We start from the raw sequence: 17,757 nt of genomic DNA on the forward strand, positions 1-17,757 counted from the left end.
TATTATTGAATTATGAAAAAAAGTGTAAAAAAGTAATGAATAGTTAAGAAAAATTAATAATTAAATAATGATTGTGTTGTTAAATTATTAAAAAAATGAATAGTTGAGATAATTTAATATTAAAAATTGAATTGAATAGTTAAAAAAATTTTAAAAAATGAGAAAAGTAATGATAGTATTATTGAATTGAAGATAAGTGGAGTTAAAAAAATTTTTGAAATCAAACAAGCTTTAATACAAACTAAAGAAATTGAGAGCGATAAGGGAAAGGAAAAAGGATGTGCCTGAGTATGGAAAATGGCCATTCTCGCCGCCCTGTACAACAGACGGACCGTTTTTATTGTTTTATTATATATATAAATTTTGGTGTATCCAATGGTGTGTTCATGTTCAGTCGCTTTATGTAGCCCCTTTTAGTTCGTGCATGACTTTCCTTCATGGTAGACGGTCTATCCTCCCCCCTTATCTTGGAACACCTTCAAGCGAGCAGCACGACCTCTTTGATGCGGTTCGATGATCCTCTCATTTAGAATCTGCTTATTGATGATCTCCAACCAATACTCTTCTTTAATTGATAGCAGAAACCAAGGATAGATTGCTCTTCCTTTCAGTCTTGTCAAAAGAGAGGACCTTCCTTCCGGTGAGTAGTTCAGCTAGGACGACATCGAAACTTTAAAAATTACTCTTTCCCGATATTTGGCTTGAGTGGAAGTGCTCTTGATCGAGGTATTTCCATGTTTTTTCATAGCAAAGTCGATCAGATCTTAACAGGCTTTAATCAAACTGCAAGACAAGAAACCCGTGCAAGAGACGAGGGGCGTGCAGATTGATTCGCATTCCTACTGTTCATCAACAAAGTCCATTGCATATAACATTAGAGGAGAAATGTTGCAATTTGTCATTCAGCTTTCTAGAAAAATACATTATATATCGACTCTTTACACTTATTTGTTCGCTTTCTCAAGGAGAATTATGTACAGCTGGAATTGGTCCAAGTTATAAAACAACTTGAGATTCAAATCCTGTATTTGAATTGCATTACATGCTAACAGCAATTCACTACATAAATTACTTTACATAGGCATTTAAGCACCAGCAGTTTAAAGGGAGAGATGCATAGTTGACACGATAACAGCTAAGAAACCCAAAACAGAACACTCTTGGGTGATGAAAATTAAATAAAACAGGCAGAAAAATTCTAACTGGTAAGACTACCTTGCATCCTCAACGCTAAAACATATCAACTGATTTTTCATTGTATAACCTGTTGTACTGATCGGACCGGTGTCAGGGTAATCGACGTGGCTTCCTCTGAGCAAGTATTCACTTTCCTCGAAATTACCTGGATCTTGATGTATCCAAGGGTACTGTTCGGTTTCTCTAAGTAGCCCCTCTAACTCGAGTGCGACTTCCTTCATAGATGGCCTGTCCTCCCCTCTTACTTTTAAACATCGGCTAGCTAGCAGCGCAACTTCTGTGATGTGTTCAACATTCCCCTCATTTAAAATCCGTTTGTCGATGATCTCCAAGCAACGGTCCTCCTTCACTGCCGATACGAAAACCAAGGACAGAGTCCTCTCCTTCTCAGGTTTGTCAAAAGATATAGCCTTCTTTCCTGTGATCAATTCAGCAAGGACAATGCCAAAACTGTAAACATCACTCTTCTCCGTTAACTGGCTCGAGTGTAAGTACTCTGGATCAAGGTACCCAAATGTGCCTTGTACTAGAGTACTTAATTGAGCCTTATCAGACGGCATCAGCCTGGAGGCTCCGAAATCCGACACCTTAGCCGTGAAATTCTCATCCAACAGTATATTGGTACTCTTAACATCCCTGTGAATGATTGCGATAGCGGCCTCTGAGTGCAGGTAAGAAAGTGCTCCAGCTGTTTCCGCTGCCACACGTAGCCAAGCTTCCCAGGAGCACAATGATGTGGAGCATTGACCGTCATTGTCATGTAAATGTTGGGAGAGGGTGCCATTACTTACAAACTCATAAACTAATAGAGGCAGCTCTGTCTCCAGGCAACACCCGATCAGCCTAACTACGTTCTTGTGGTTGATCTGTGACAGGACGACAACTTCGTTGATGAACTCATTCACCTGGCTCCGGTCTAGCAGTCTGGCTTTCTTAATGGCGACAATCCTGTCGTTCATCATGATTCCTTTGTACACTGTTCCCTGACCACCTTGGCCGAGGATTCTGCTTTCGTTGTAGTTCTCAGTCGCCCGATTGAGCTCCCCGGCGGTGACACTTTCAGTATCTCGACATAGCTTTGGTGTTGAGAGAGTAGATTTTGTAACCTGAGACCCCCATTGTCTTTAAAGAACTTCTCCCTCTCTTTTGTTGCCTTCCTCTGTCGGAGTCCCAAGGCTAACAAAGAAGCACAAAGGAGGAGGAGCAAGCAACCAGTAGCCACGCCTAATACATAAAAATTGAATTAATAGTTAGAAACTCCCAATAATTTGGGCTGTCTGTAGTACTCCTGAAGTCCTACATCTTTTTTTTTTCCTTACTATTATTATTATTACTACTAGGGTTAATCACCTAGAAAAGCACGACACTTGTATTTTTTTCTAAACATAACACGACATTTGAAAAATAGCATAAAAAGACACGATTTTTGCATTTTTTTCCTAAATATAACATAATCTTTGGAGAGTAGCATAGAAAGACACGATCTTTGCACATTTTTCTATATAACACAACCTTTAAAAAATAGCACAGAAAGGTACAATTATATTTAGGAAAATATCGTGCATTTCTGTGCTACTCTCAAAAGGTCGTGTTATATTTAGGAAAAAATGCAAATGTCATGCATTTATATGTTATTTTCTAAAGATCGTGCTATATTAAAAAAATGTAAATGTCGTGCTTTTTGGGGAAATTAACCCTTATTATTATTATTTTTGTCTGGAAATGAAAACTCGGAGCGTCAAACATCGATTTCATGATGAACTTATGGAAATGAAAAATCGGAACTTATGATGGATCAACTCAATCCAATTGAGCATAAGCTACTCACCAAGAGCCATTTCAAAAGAGTTATTCTCCTTTTGACGTGCTACACATCCGTTTGTATATCCTTCCCCTACGAACCCGTCAGGGCAGTAGCAACGGTATGTTCCAATCTGATTTTCGCACGACGCTGTCTTGTGACATGGATTTGAGGTTTTGCACTCATCAATATCTGGAGACAGGAAAAAAGAAAAATTCCTAATATCTATTAATCAAAAATTCATTAACAAAAGAAAAACAATCATATAATTGCTTGTCCCATTTCTGTTCTTTCATCTGCATTTTCCAGTCGATTAATTGTTGTTGTATAGTTGGGAAAATGACAACTAACAATCAAATCTATATATATATATATATAAACTAGATAAAATCCACGAAGAAGAGATTACACTGGCCTTTAAAATAAGATCAAATATTTTCTTATGAATTTATATATTTTATTAATTACAATCATGCATAATAATATAATAAATGTTTATTTTTATTTCATTAATATATGGTATTATGCGTGCAACGCATGCGTCTATCTACTAGTTGTATATAAGTATATATTAATATATACTATCTTAATACTAATATTTATGCGATTAGATATTAAATTTTTGTTGTAATAAAATTATGGATTATCAAATATGATGGGGGTTTTAACATTATATATTCCATGGTTTGACGTTTTTTGCAAATCTATCATATGGTTTAAAAAGTATGTAAAAAGGCACATAATTTACATTTTGTTCTAAATCTATCCCAATTAAACTTTCCGTCAATCATTAATGGAGTTGCTGATGTGGCTAGGCTTTATTTATAACAGCGCTTATGTGAAAATATTACTGACGTGCCACGTCAACAACTCCATTAATGATTGACGAAAAATCTAACGTCGGGATAGATTTGAAATAGAATGCAATCCATGGGTATTTTTACGTACTTTTTAAATCATGAGATAGATTTGCAAAAAAACGTCAAACCATAGAACAAATATGCGTGCAACGCATACGTTTATCTACTAGTTGTATATAAGTATATATTAATATATACTATCTTAATACTAATATTTATGCGATTAGGTATTAAATTTTTGTTGTAATAAATTATGGATTATCAAATACGATGGGGGTTTTAACATCATATATTCCATGGTTTGACGTTTTTCGCAAATCTATCATATGGTTTAAAAAGTATGTAAAAAGGCACATAATTTACATTTTGTTCTAAATCTATCCCAATTAAATTTTCCGTCAATCATTAATGGAGTTGTTGATGTGGCTAGGCTTTATTTATAACAGCGCTTATGTGAAAATATTACTGACGTGCCACGTCAACAACTCCATTAATGATTGACAAAAAATCTAACGTCGGGATAGATTTGAAATAGAATGCAAACCATGGGTATTTTTACTCACTTTTTAAACCATGAGATAGATTTGCAAAAAAAAGGTCAAACCACAGAACAAATGGTGTTAAAACCCATTGTTATCAGAACCGGATCGGACCGGCCGGTTCGACCGATCGAACCAGGAACCGACACCATGTCCGGTTCAGTTCGCCTGAAAACCAAAATTGCAAATTTGAATCGCCGAACCTATGTTTTATGGGTTTTTTATTTAGTGTAAAAATTGCTTGGTTGTGTAAGGATTTGAACTCATGACTTCTTATTTTCCATACTAGCATTCTACCAATCAAGTCACCACTACTTTCTTATTCTTTAAACTCTACTTTTAAGTACTTATTAAAATCCAATATTTATTTTGGAGTAAGAAATATTAAATATAGATATTTTTTTACACTATTTTTATATTTCTTTGAAATCATCATACTCCTATATTAATTATCATAATTTTTTTAATAACGTACGGTCCGACCCATCGAACCCCCGGTTAGACCCATAAACCCATGAACCCATGAACCCATACCCCTTTCGGTTCTGATAACACTGTTAAAACCTCAATATGATATAGATAATAAATTCTTTTAAAAGTTTTAAATAATATATGTTATATTGATATCTTGTTGAAAATAATCATTTATTTTGAAACTCCAAAGCTCCAGAATTATTAAATCAAATATTACGTAATCAACAATATATTATCAAAAAATAAGGAAATTATTATTTTTACTAGGATTTACGCAAAATTTTTTTAATTGAAAATTATTATAAAGTATCAAAATAATATCATAAAGGGAGAACATCTAATCTTATCAAACAAAATATCTTTTAAAATCAAAAGAAAAACATTTTTATTAAGTGATAAACAAAAAATTTAAAAATCCGAGAAAATTTAATTTAGCCTCGAGCATTTGGAGGCCTTACGATTGGGCCAACCACGGCCCGCGTCCATATTGTATTTCTATATAATAGAAAATGTCTGGCCAAGCAGAATCATGATTTTCGTTTTAGGTGATGCCAGAGCCCGCGGCCTAAGGAAGTCTCCTTAACAGGGAAAAAGAGTTTGGCCGTCTTCTAACTGAAATTTCATGGTTTTTTTTTTTCCGGTATGTACCATAGTATCCGGAATTCTAACCTTAACTAATTCAATTCGAGCCGAGTCAACCTTTTAGGCAATAAAGCTATTACTGCATAGATTTTATTCATTCATAAGATCTGAATCCCAGAGTTTACTTAGGGAAAACAAGCGTGAAATTAGGTTGGTTGAAATTTCATATTCTTTGGGTAGGAGAATTTCATGATATTTTGTTTTCCCTAAAAAGCAAAAATAGAATGACAAGAGAATGGCATTACCTTGGCAGCCGTATGGCCCTGAGAGATAGGGATTCCCTTGGTAACCGTCGTTGCAGTGGCAACGGTAACCTTTCCCATAATCAGGATCAACATCTGTACAGTTGGTGTTCTCCTTGCACATATAGCTCGCTGTATTTATTTTGGCCTCCTCACACGTTTGGTTCCCGACTGCCCAGTCTAGAACTACGGGCATCCTCTTCTCGGTTATATTCTTAAGAGATGCTGTGGAGAAGCTGAAGTAGTCATTCTCAACGACAAATGCGAAGCCACATGGGTTGAACTCATGGACGGAGTTGTAGCTGTTGAGACTGCTGAGAGAGATGTTGTAGTTCCACATTTTCTTCGGTAAGCTGCTAGTTCGGCAGCATCCAACGCCCAAACAAGACCCGTTAGTCACATCGTCGATGCTGCTGCAAAGAGACATGCATCCAGTCGACAACCTGCTGTTCTCTTGGTTTGTGAAGTAGGCATAGGTATCACAACCCACAACGGTGAAACTGCGAGAAATTCAAAAATAAATGACATCCCTTCTCCAAGGACAGAAGGCACGTAAAAAGAACATGAAATGATATGCTTCGGATAACAGTGTTCCCGTATTTTACCAGTATTATTGGAAGTCTCAGTACTTCAGAAAACGGCCTCAAAAGTTTCAGGACTCGACCGAGACAATTGGCAGTTAAATTTTCCTAAAAATTATCAAAGCAGTGTAGAATCTAGAAAAGGAAATATATTTCCTGCTAGTTCTTACCGGTCTCTTGATTGTTGAGCGAGCTATCACGAAATCTTAACTCTTAAGCCTCTTGATAACAAACTCAATTACCTGTTCTTGTTACTGGATAATTGGAAAGTGCCTAATCTGGTTGAGGTTGAAATCGAATGTGTTCCTTCTCCTGATGGCAAGTAACAGTCACGAGCCACGAGCAACTTGATGTGCATCTCGTGGTTCTCCACCGAGATATTAACTGCAGGCACAGTCAGTTCCGCGTCGTAGTATGGCATAGGAGGGTCTGAAGTGCTGTTGCAGTAGATGACGAACTGATCAGCGGGTTTGTTGCCGCCGTTGTCGTAGTAGCAGCCGCTTCCTGAATCTTTGGTGCCGAAGGGGTAAGGGATGTCTAGGTCTCCGCAGTGGCTCGTGCAACCAGGCTTAGTTTGAGCTGCAACCTGCAATACTGGAGCTGATCCTGATAACACCGTAGGAGTGATAACACCGTAGGAGTGATGACCGCAAGTACTAAAAAAAATCTTTTTTGGGTGAACAGTAAAATTACTCTTAAATTAAGCATCGTTTGACACAAAATCTAATCCAATCTAGATCGTGATTTTATGCGCTTTTTTCAGTTTTTCCTTGGATCAATTTATTTGACCTAAATGAACATCGGGGAGCTCTCTCTCTCACAATTATATATGGATTATAAAGGCTCTATCAATTTCCATGCAGAGGATCTATCTCAGTCTCTCTTCTCAGAAGTTCTTTATGAACGCCTATGTCCCCATGCAACATGAATATATAGACAGTGGGCCATGAATTTGTATATAATCGAATTATTTTATTTTATTTTTTCCTTGTCATGTTTACATATAGAGATGTCTGTATCTCCTCTCATATATAAGACCATTTCTCTTACATATTATAAGACCTTTCCAATATAAGAACATTTCTCTTACATATTGTATGACCTTAATTTCCAACTCATCTAGAAATGAAAGAAGAATAGAATAGGAAACTTAACTTGCGCACTGCGCCTTTCTTTTACCAATCAAAATGTAGAAACCAAAAAAATTTAAAGAGAGTGTAGCGTGGCGCATGCTACACACTTAACTTAATGACGCATTGACATTGCACCAAATTAACATTATTGACTAAACTGGAAATAAAGAATATATTTTGGTCCTTAACTTTTAACTGCTTTTTTTTACATTCATCATATTCTTTTTACTTTTGAATTAGTTTTATCCTCAATGTTACACAATTTATCCACTTCCATCTTACTGTTTAAATTATCGATTGACTTGTTAATGTCCAATATTTTAAGAATAAAAAATTTTCAAAAATAAGAAAGAATAGAGAATAACTCTTCATGACCATTTAGGCTGTCAAGATCATTATCCCAAACTGTTACATTTGACATCAAGAAATCATGACTACAACGGAACAATATTTTTTTTTTTGCGAATAAAATATTTATAAAATAAAAGTATAAAATAGGACGATATCATATGGAGCCTGCGTAAAGTTGGCAATTACAATATTTTCTTCTCTAAGGGACCTAACTAATGTAAGAAGGATGAACTTAATGCAAATTGATAAACTCAATGATCAAATTGATGCAAAAAAATTGTTACGGACCAAATTGACGTAACACTTGTAAGTCAAGAACCAAATTGTCTATTTACTCTTACTAATACATTAGACTGATTTTAAAAGATTTAGCATTGATTTTACAACTAATTCTCTTATTTAATGTTCATTACATTTTTACTTAATTGTATATCATGCGAATTCTAAGTTTTCAATTTTTTAAATTTATGTTTCCCAATTGTATTTTGTGACGTTCTCATTTAAATTACTTAATTTAAATATTTTGATAATTTTTATTAAAAATGACTGTCAATAACTTATATTTTAATTTTTGTGATGCAAAGATGTGGCTCCTCTGTTTGTGACAAAAAAATTATTATCTCTTCCTCTTTATTTTTCATTGAAGGGAAGTCCATTTATATCTTCTCGTGATATTAGAAATTACTCACATTTTTCAAGATAATAATTAAGCATCATAAATTTTAAAAATTAAAATAATATAAAGATCGAAAAAAAATTAAGAGAGCTGAGGTTAGTCTAGAATTAATCGAGAAAATTTAGAGAGCTGAGAGTTCTCAAATAGAGCTCCCATGTCTCCGTGTTTTAGCTTTTATTTATAATATATTGATAATTGATTGATTCATTTGGGCTTCAACCCAAAAAATAATAATAAATAAATAAATAAATAAATAAATAAATCTTAAATTGTGGCCACTGGATTCTTTTTTTTTTTTTTGCCCTATAAATTGCCTTGAGTAATAGAGTCCCCCAGTAGCATTACTTGCATAATAAGTTCACGCGTTTCTCTCCGTTTCATGGCTGACTAGGTCTCTGGTGACTCTTCCCTTTGCACCAGGTTCAAGTCTTTGCCAAAACCATCACTATCAATCTCTTTGTTCTCTCATGCTGATTCACCTCATTTCGTGTTCTCTAAGGTGGAATTATCGAACCCATGAATCCACTCTCCTGTGATTTCTGTCTACTTTTTTCTTTTTATGATAAAGGTAAAATACACTTTCCTTCAATGAGTCTTAGCTTAATGACACTACCAAATTGACATTGTTGACTCATAAAAAAGAGTATATATCTTTTGGTCCTCAACTAATAAATGTTCAATGTTACACAATTTATGCACTTTAATCTTACCGTTCAACCCTGCTCCTAGCCCCTACCCCTCGGCACTTACACGTCCCACAGATCAATGTCAGTTAATGACCTGGATATTGCCATGGTAGTGGTAGTACCATCTCTTCTCTTAAGGAAATTATTGGGTCTAGCAACTGAATATTCAGCGATACGAAATGTTTTCGTACTTGGATAATAACGTTTTGTATAAAGAGAATAAAGTTTCGTACAAAACATCAGTCGACTGATTCGTACATGCAGTTGGCTATTGCTTCTGTATAAAACGTTATTTTCGTTGTATGAAACGTTATTATCCAAGTACGAAAACATTTTGTACTACTGAATATTCAGTTGCTGGACCCAAGAATTTGCCCTTTCTCTTAATCCTCGTTGCCATTTCCTTTTTTATTTGTTATATATATTTTTAAAAATCATTGTAATATTTTAGAAAAATTGCATGGTAGCAATTTATATATGCAATGTTGTTCTGAGCCAACTGCCGCCAACATATGAACGAAGTAGGTGACTACTTTGATGATTTATAACTTGGGTGGTGGTGAAGTTGCCAAGAAGGCCTTCATATGCAATACTAAGATTTTAGATATCCTAAATTAAGATATCAATGTTACTGGTGGATCTCACCAAATGCGAATACCCCCATCAAGAATAACTGAAGACCTTAGTGATCGCCGGCGATCTCAAAAGGAGTACCTGGAAGCGTTCTTTTTCCTTCATTTCTTAATTTTGAAAAATTATTTTTCCTTTGCAAAAATTTACATTGTCAATTTATTTGACACTAATTTAAACAAAAAGATTAAACATGAACTATGTTACGTTGAAGACAATATTGAATAAAAAAATGAATCATGGCAAATTTAATAAATCAACTAAAGTTTGGGAGCCAAAAAAATTATTTCTATTAAGTCAATATGATCAATATGATGGTAAAGTATCAATTTTTTTGTTGAGAATGCATGGAATGGTGATTCTATTTTGATTAAAATGGGTGGAATAGTGCACTGGCACATATTCTCTAGTCTGCTAATCAAAAGATTACAGGCTCGATACTCGTGATTGGACTATCCGTATTCCCTTTAAGTTATTAATATTTTTATTTATATTGTCAGCCCCATAAATTTTCATTGTAACCAAAAAATGGAATAAAGTATTATGTAGCGAAATCGCAAAAGAAGAAAAGGAAGTGGGTTTTTTTTTTCGGTGGATGAAAAGGAAGTTTATTTTACCAAAGAAAAAATAAAAAAGGAAACTGGTGACCGACTACGACGGCTTGTAGAGCCGGTCACCCCAGAAAATTCCAAAACCGTCGTAGTACAAGTTCCTTTATTTCGGGTGGGCCCCTCGTTTAATGAAAGTCTCTTCCTCTCTTTGCAAAACACCAGGACAAAAGAACAGCTTTGCATTTGGAGGTAAACGAACAAGCCCTTTATTTCGGGTGGGCCCCTTGTTTAATGAAAGTCTAAGGATGCATTTGGTTTTAAAATTGAGCATAATTGAATTTTAATTTTAATTAATTTGTAATGATTATATTGTTGAATTATGAAAAAAATGTGAAAAAGTAATTAATAATTGAGAAAAAGTAATGATTATGTTTTTGAATTGTGAAAAAAGTAATTATATGATTGTATTATTGAATTGTGGAAAAAGTAATTAATAATTAAGAGAAAGTAATGATTGTATTGTTGAATGAATTGTGGAAAAAGTAACGAATAGTTGAAAGAATTTAGTATTAAAAATTGAATTGAATGATTAAAAAAATTGAAGAAAAAAGAAAAAATAATAATTGTGTTGTTAAATTAAAGATAAGTGGAGTAGAATTAAATTTTTTTAAATATAAACCAAACAAGCCCTAAAGTCTTCGACTCTTTGCAAAACACCATGACAAAAGAACAGCTATGCATTTGGAGGTTGACGGTCTCTAACGCAGATAAAATTGATGTTGGTAACGGCTCGGCGTGAACTTCAAGTTCGAATAATATCAGTTGACTTAGATGTTTGATTGTCAAGTTAAAATGCAGTATATAATAATGCGTTGGGTTGAGATTTAGAATCTCATAAATTAGTTGAATGCGTGAATAATACAATAATTCAAAATGCATGAAGAAGCAAAAAGGATGATTGGGGAAAAAAAAACCCAATTGGTAGTTATTAATAAAAAAAATTGGCAATTACAAGCATCCATTTAGTCTTATTCACTAATCAAAATATATGTAACATATATAGTTCACGAAAAACTATATGGAGAATGAACTTTAAGGTTCACTGTAAAGTCTAGCGAGTTTGGAAATAAAAAGCGAGAAGAAAGGCTTCAGCATCTATAAGAGTACTAAAGTAGTGAAAATTATAGGAGTTAATAGTCTAATAGTGAAGACACTTTGGAATAGGTCACCCAAGAAAAGGGAAGAAGGAATAAATGGGGTAAAGCAGGGATGCCTGCAGGGAGTAGTTGCCAATTAGTTTTTTATAATTGCTTCTTCTAACCGTAGTTTAATGGGGAATTGGTCCTTATTAATTGGATAATATGGAGTAAGAGTAATTTGAGAAGGTAAGTCTAAGATTAAAGGTAAGCCCTAATAAATAAGGGTAATGCTATTACGATTGACAGTAAAAGTAACCACCACAATTGTTTTATTTCTAATCATTAGATTCCCTTATATAAGATCTTGATCGTACACATATATAATTTTTTTTTTACCTTAAGATTCACCCCTCATAGTTTGACAATTGATATTTTCGACCACGAATTTTCTTGTCCACACTCGGCCTCGCCCGTGAATGAGCCAAATCCGCTTTTATGTTAAACTGAATTGAAATATACTGATTCATTCAAATAAAAAATAACTTAATTACTTTGAAAAAATAATGACATAATACTATGTAAAAATTAAAAATCATATTTGGTTTGTACACTCCCAATTGAACAAGAATCCTGGATAAATTACCCGCGAAATTATTTTTTATCGACATCCTTCATCGGGTTAATGATCTTGGGGTGAATCACCGGCGAGCCATGGATGGCTAGAGACCGGATTGCAATGACGGAGAAGAGGAGAGGAGCGGGGTCCATCCGGGTCAGGGCAGGCTGCTCCACGAGGCAGAATTGAACTTCGTCTTATCGGAGTCCATGGACGATTACATTCACTCTCCGACTCTCTCCATTTATAAAGACAGAATTGAACACGGGCTTCTCCCTTTCTCTCACTGTTTCATTTACTCTCTCTATCTCTATATACACATATTCTACATACACGCACACACACACATACGTATATATACACGTACATACATGTAATCATCAAAGGAAATTGAAATTGAATGGAAAATAAGGTCGAGCCGTGAAAATTGAAATTGAAAGGAGAATAAGATCGAGTCATGAAGTTTTGATGATGATAATGATGATGATGATGATGATTTGCTGGCTTCTTTCTAAATGTTGATGATGATGATCTGCGCGATAGTATTGAATTGGGTTTGTTTTTGTTTTACTTTTTTTTTAATTGATATGTATTGTTTTTTTTTTCAATTTTGAAAACCATAATCTTTTTTTCCTAAATTTTTTTGTTGAATTTAACATGCGGATTTAATTTGGTCCCGAAGAGATACGAACCGAGATCGATTTATTCTTGGGTGCGACCTAGCGTCGTCGCAAAGATGTGTGGCCGAACATATAAAAAATAGTAGTATGAAAGGAGAATCTTCACGTAATAAAAGTATAGACACGTGTACAGTTTAAATTTAACCTATTGAGATATGACGGTTGAAAAAGAAAACAATTACATCATAGTTGTTTTTTCAGCTAATCACCATAAAATATCTAAATAAATAAATAAGAATTTGTTACTAGACTCTTGTACCTTCCTTATAACCGAAAAAAAAATGAGTTTCTGTATTACCTTAGAATAAGAATAACAATATAGTTGATGTCAACTCCACGGCCTCCGTATCTACCTGTTTGGAGGATGAGTAATGACTATTAATATATCCGGATTAAACAACCGCAAAAGTTCACGTCTTCGTGTGGCAGGCTAGAGAAATTAGAGAAACTCCTTTGAAGAAAATTACCCTCGTACTTTTATATATAGTATAGATTAGTAAGTGCCCCTTATGAATAAATTCAAACACGTTTTAAATTAATTAAATTGGGGGCATGGATATAGATTAGACAAGTGGCTCATTTCAAAGTTCATTTTACTACTATTATCTTAAACTAGTTTTCAATCCCGTGTGTTGGACGAGTTTATTTATATATAATAAGTTAACAATTTATAAAGATGAATTTATTTGTTGTGAATAATAAAAATTTCCGATAGTTAATTTCTAATTTTGGACAATAATTATTAATAGAGTAAATAGGCAATTTGGTTCCTGAATTACAATTGTTAAATCATTTGGGTCCTAATAGAATTTTTCCATCAATTTGGTCTTTGAGTTTGTCAATTTGCATAAAGTTCGTCCTTCTTACATCAGTTAGGTCCCTCAATGAAGAAAATGCATCAATGAGGTCATTCTTACATTAGTTACGTACCTCAGTGAAGAAAATTGCATCATGTAGGTCCGTTGGTTGCATCAAATTGGTCCTTTGTCACATTATTGAGGTCTTTCATGGCATTTTGTTAACAGTAGGTGATGACGCTGTTAAATGAGGTGTCATTGTTACATCAGTTTGGTCCAACATTACATCAAATAAGTCTTTCTTCATGAGGGGTGTTAAATCCCAGACTACTTAATGGTCGTTACACACCATTTGCCCAGCGCATCGACTACAACGTGCGGGAACTCAATTGATGTAACTGGGGACCTATTCGATCTAACACCTACCCTCGAGGACTTTATTGATGTAATTTTCTTCACCAAGGGACCTAACTGATGCAAGGATGATGGATTTGATGCAAATTGACAAACTCAAGGACCAAATTGATGTAAAAAATCTGTTAGGACCCAATTGATGTAATACTCGTAAGTTAGGGACTAAATTGCCTATTTACTCTTACTAATACTTTATAATTTAGATTGATTTTAAACGGCTTAGTGTGGATTTTACAACTAACTAGATAACAGGCCCGCATATTATTGAGTCCAACTATTTTCTTATTTTACTATTATAAATATATGCAAATATGAAGCATAATCGATCAATATCGTGTGTGCGCACCCGAATTTTATCTCGTCGGGGCACGCGTGCGCGAGCCTATGCAACGCAGCTTGGGAGTGTTCACCTTCCCGGGGACGCGCGACGGACACACGTGAGAAGAAGTCGCCATTTGCCATTTTACCACCCGAAGGTCGAGGGCCGGCAAGTTACTCGGGTCTAAGGATACGGGGTACACCTAATTGCTAAGGCATATGATCTTGCGGAACCCAAAGTTCCGAATTCGAGGGTTTTGTTATGTGCGGGCCTATATCCCGCACGCCCTATCGGTACTCTAGCTTGCTAGGCTTGCCATTTTATTTATTTTTCGCATGATTTAGGTTGCACTCGACTCGCCCATTTTGACACCATAAATTCGAAAAAAACACTCGGACCGTCCACTCTCCGACCGAGATTCTTACATTAATAAACATATAACACAAACCCTTACATTGTTCTTTCAAATAAATAAAATATAAATTACAATAACAAAATCCCGGTCGGTTCGCCTTCGGTCATTATTCCACTCGTGCTCACCGTGTGGTTTGAAAAGACTGAAATTGAAATTAAAATGCGAGCTCAATGTTTAGGGAATTGGACCCTGTGATCTACGATTGGGGCGTTGGACCCCGTATGAATCGTATCATAAGAATTCGGGCTCGACCCGCATAACAAACAAGTGTGAAAATATAACAAAACGAGTATAGATAAGCAGACAAGGGGGTTTGTTATTGCCGAATTTACATGAATTAATCGATTATTAATCGAGGTATCTTGGCATGCAAGTTCTACCCTAAACAGACAAATGGGTAATGGATTTAAATCGATCAAGGATCGCTCTACGAGGGTATTTTGCATTTGGCATTACTTTCGAGGACTTAATAGACGTTATGTCCGTAATCAAGTCTTTGTGTTTGTAGGTTGCTTTTAGGATTGTTCTTGTCAGCACCCAATTTCGGTCCATCGGCTCCAGGGGAGGCAAAATTGTCATTTTTCTATTTACCACTTTTTTAAAAAAAAAAATTAATTAATTAATTAATTAATTATAATAATAAAATAAATAAAAAAAAAAAAGAAGCAAAGAAAAGAAAAAAATCTCGGGCAGGGCCGGGCAAGGCCGGGCAGCGTTGACCGGCTGCCCGTGACCCGGCCGGCCCTAATTTAAAAAAAAAAAAATTATTACTGTTCCGGGCAGTCCGGGCAGGCCGGGCAGCGGCAACCGGCTGCCCGCGATCTGGCCGGCCGCCCAGAATAGGAAATCGCGGATTCCGCGATTTCCTCCCCAAATCGGCTGAAATCTCGACCGAAAATTGCAATTAAAGGGGGGAAAACCTAATTCGGCGGACACACAAGGGAACCCAGTGAAAGAAATCGCGAAATTCCTCTCGGATTGGGAGAATTTTGCAAATCGGAGCCCGATTGGAACCGCGCCGGAAAACCGTGAAATCTCAGCAATCCCGACCGTTCTGGCCACCGGTGAAGCCTAGATCGGAACCGGTGTCCCTAGGGCGGCGCTCAGAACACTCACACGCTCCCTTTCGCGCCGTCGTTGCGGCGCCCAACGGCCGGAACCGCCGCTCTCAGCCGCTCAGCGCCGCCCGTGTTATCGTCCGATCGCCACTAACGGGCTTCGGCCCATTGCGTTTCATTGCAAGTCCAGCCCGTCAGCCCAGCCAGCCCAGCCCGTCAGCCGCGGCTTGAAGCCTTTCGCGGCTCAAGCCCAATCCGGTCCTAAATCCAGTCCAGCCCAAGACCTCTCCGGGCGGTTTCCCCCTTCGGATAGGCTGACCGATCCGATCCGACCCGACCCGTCCTTCCGGCAATTTTCTTATATTACAGAAACGTCCCCAAACTTTCGGACTAGGTAAAATCTCAACTTAGCGGCATGTTTAGGGCTTCATATTAAATATCGTGCTTGCTTGGATGATGATGACATGAAATAATTGCTTGTTGCTTGCATAGATTATCGAAATTATGTCTAATTCAATTTATTTTTTCTTTTTGATTTGTTTCATTTTAATCCTGCCGCAACTCTTCTTATTTTTCAAATTATCACAAATTCTGAAATCCATTTTAAATCAGTCCCAGGACATTTTTAACATTGTTATCATGTCCCTAATATTTTCTAGAATTTTATACTGCTCCAGTAAATATTTTGACTTGTTTCAATTCAGTCCCTAGAGAATTTATTAATTTTTAAAATCAGCCCTAAATTTAAAAATTCATTTCAAACATACCCTGGGCTATTTCATTATTTATATCACATCCTCCAAACTTTTGAGGATTTTAAACCATCTCAGGAAACTTTTCCATTTGTTTCAATGCAGTCCCTGTGACATATATCCCTTTTAAAAATCAGTCCAGAGCTTCAAAATTATTTTCAAACGCGTCCTGGGCCATTTCATTCTTTCCAGAACGTTCCCTGATTTTTTTATAATTTAAAATCGTTCCAGTAAACTTTGCAATTTGTTTCAATTTAGTCCCTGCAACATTTATTCATTTTAAAACCAGCCCTGAATTTCGAAAAATTAATTTCAAATAAACCCTAGCCCATTTTATACTTTCCCGAACATTCTCCAAATTTTTTGATTTGTTTCAGTTTAGTCCTTGAAACCTTTCTCCGTTACTTTATTAGTCCTTATTATTCTACATTATGTTGTTCGATCTTTATGCAAATTTTTCGAGATGACTGGAAATTAGAGTTAATCGGGCGATCTATTATTGATCGTTTCGACGGCTTGAAACCCAAAAAAAAATAAAATAAAGCATTCAGCAGATTTTAATTAAACTTAATGATTTCACCAATCGGGTAAACGGGACGTTCATTTGGCTAATTAATTCACTCGACCTTAATAATTTTGCACGAATTGGTAATTAATCGGAAATACGCGTCGATAAATTGCAAATACGTGTTGACGCATTCTTTTCAAAATTCGCAAATTTCATACTAAAATCTGAGACTCGTGATCCGATGTGACATGGACGTCTGGGAAGAACTTGCATGTTTTGACTCGAGGCCTCCTAATTTTAGGTAACTCAAGTCGGGGTGTGGAAGTTCTTTTTAGATCACTTCCGGATAGATTGACCGTTTCTTTGACTTTTTGGGGTTCTCGCATAACCCTAGAAGAATCAGGGAATCAGTCAACGCCGGTCACAGGCCGAGGTGGCCCGCATTGCGCAGTCTCTCTCTTTTCAAAAATAAATTTTCTATACAAAGGAAAAAAAGGCGTATTTACAATTTATTGTTATCTATGCATGATCTTGGGTAGTTAGATCGGGAATAACGATTTAAGATACCAACATTTGACTTAATCGCATACTCGGCCTAATAGAAAACAGAATGGGGATAGCGGGCTAGGCACTAGGCTGTAGGATTCTCGTGTCAAAATCCACATTCTATAATAACCTATCATAATCAAAGTGTCA

The 17,757-nt window shown here is 35.8% G+C and overlaps 1 pseudogene; it reads right to left on the bottom strand.

Moving 5' to 3' along the window:
- Positions 1-1,008: 1,008 nt before the first annotated feature.
- On the bottom strand, positions 1,009-7,213 carry LOC116187228 (annotated as a pseudogene).
- Positions 7,214-17,757: the final 10,544 nt, after the last annotated feature.

Source organism: Punica granatum, chromosome 8 (assembly GCF_007655135.1).
Source record: "Punica granatum isolate Tunisia-2019 chromosome 8, ASM765513v2, whole genome shotgun sequence".
NCBI lineage: Eukaryota > Viridiplantae > Streptophyta > Magnoliopsida > Myrtales > Lythraceae > Punica > Punica granatum.